Source organism: Emiliania huxleyi (genome assembly GCF_000372725.1).
Source record: "Emiliania huxleyi CCMP1516 unplaced genomic scaffold EMIHUscaffold_71, whole genome shotgun sequence".
Taxonomy (NCBI): domain Eukaryota; phylum Haptophyta; order Isochrysidales; family Noelaerhabdaceae; genus Emiliania; species Emiliania huxleyi.
The window spans coordinates 150,077-152,319 of NW_005196681.1; positions in this window are offsets into that span (position 1 = coordinate 150,077).

Here is a 2,243-nt window from a genome sequence, read left to right on the forward strand (position 1 = left end):
CCTGCCTAGAGACGGGAGGCCAGTGAAGATAATGACGCTTCTTGGCGGTTTGCCCTGCAATTGGGAGAAGGAGGTGGAGGGCCAGCGATGGGCACGCAAGCCTGCGATGCGCGAGCTCTATGCGGATCGCAGCAAGAGAAGAGAAACCGCCCGCGGACTACATGATCCGTAAAGGTTTTTTGACACACACACACACACACACACACACACACACACACACACACACACACACACACACACACACACACACACACACACACACACACATGCACAGACACACAGCCCCTTCCCCTCCCCCCTCAAGGGCGAGGACACGCACAGGCCGCACCTACCTCTAGTGAGGCCCGCATAGTATGTGGGAGACTCGTGCCGCCGCCCCTGCCACCCCTGTGTCAGTGTGCCTGTGGTAGGAGAGACTGCCAGCGACAAGCTGGAGGCAGGTCGCTAGACTGAGATGAGACCGCCAGTGGATGTGGGAGTCCACCGCGCACCGCGCTGCGAGCCTGTCGTGTCCCTTGTCAGGAGCAGGAGAGCCCCACCTGTCCCCCTGATCGTTCTTCCAAAATCCTGCTCGTGCAGGTGGGGACCCCAGCCCTTCGAGTTCGCCGGCGAACTGGCGAACTGGTTCGTGAACTGGTTCGGTGAACTCGCGGTTCGTTCGGTTTCGGAGTTCGCTCTGGACGGCATCCCCTTGGTTCGCTGCATCGGTTCGGTCGTTCGCCCTTGGGTGCCCGAACCCTCGAACTAGTTCGTGAACTCGAGCCTTTTCTTTTCTCCCCCCCCCCCGACCCGCTTCACACCCGCAGGCCGAGGAAACCAGGGAAGTTCGTCTGAACTGCGAACGAACCGCGAACGAACCGCAATATGTATTTTTTTGCTCTGCAGGCCTGTATAGTCTCTGGTTGCCTACTAGAGGCCTAGTATGCCTGGACGCCTCGGGGAGCCCCCGTCTCCCCCATTCTATTCGCCAGTCAGCACGCACGGCGCCCAGGCACCACAGGGCGGCCCTGCTCACAGCGCAGCCGGCACCATCGGGACCCTAGTCCTCGGAGCGGTCCAGCTGCGGGAACCGCTCTGGGGTAGTCGCGCCCGTAGTCCGCTAGATTGCAACTGTCGCGGACCGTCAGAACTGTGCTAGTGCCGCCTGTGTATATGGGCACCTGAGATTGAGGGCCAGACCGCGTCCGCACGCGCGCACGTGGCGCAGTTGCGCGAGTTCGTTCGTTCAGCGCGGCTCGTGGCTGAACTGCACGCCGAACGAACGAACTTTTAACGCCGATTTTCTTTTTTTCCTAAGTTCGAACGGAGTTCACGAACGTTCGTTCGTTTCCGCAGTTCGCGCCTTCCACAGCCGGCGCGGTCCGTTCAGTTTTGAGGTTCGGGCTGGGCCCCGCCTGCTGCGTTCGTTCGAGTTCGGAGTTCGCGAAATCCGCGCGAACTCGAAGGGCTGGGGGACCCTGTCCTCGTCCCATCCCTCGTTTGGTTATAGGTATATTGTTGGCAAATCAAGACACAGAGCTCACACAGAATCACAGCGGGAGGAAAGCGGCGAGTCGCAATTCCAGGGGTCGTTGTGGCGGGCGTTTGGCGTGTCTGCTTTCTTTCTTTTTCTTTTTAAAGGTTTTTTGATAGGCCAATCAAAACGTCCTCTTGGCACCCTCCAAGATTTTCAAATCCCTCCAACATATTGATTTTGTGGAAGCCGAAAAGAAAGAACACGACAGGCGGCGGCAGAGTGCCCGGCACACACCAGAATGCACGAGACCTTCTCCTTCTTCTCGGGTCTGATCCTCGGCTCGCTTCTGACGCTACTCCTCAAGCCGATCCTGCTACGAGCGTCTCGCCGCAGAGCAGGGCGTTCCGAGCTCGACACGCCGCTGCTGCCAGTGGCGAGCCCTGCAGAGAACGCTACCTCCGCCGTCGCCTCTGGCACTCCAGCCGCGTACCGACCTCCGAAGACGGCGCTGCCGACGCGTAGCGTCGTCGCGGCGGGTGGCACGCTGGCCGACGAGACTGCCGAGACGGACCAGCTGCTCGAGACGGTGGAGGGCGGCGGAAGCTTGGAGAATGCAATCTCGGTGACGGTCGACAACTGCTCGGATCAGCTTGCGACGCTGGTGCGGGTGGTCGTCTCCGATCGCACCGGCCTCCTCGCCGAGATGTCGGCCGTGCTGTCCGGCCTCGGCCTCTCCGTGCTGAGCGCGACCGTCTCCACCGACGAGGCGCCGCCGCTGCCATCGCCT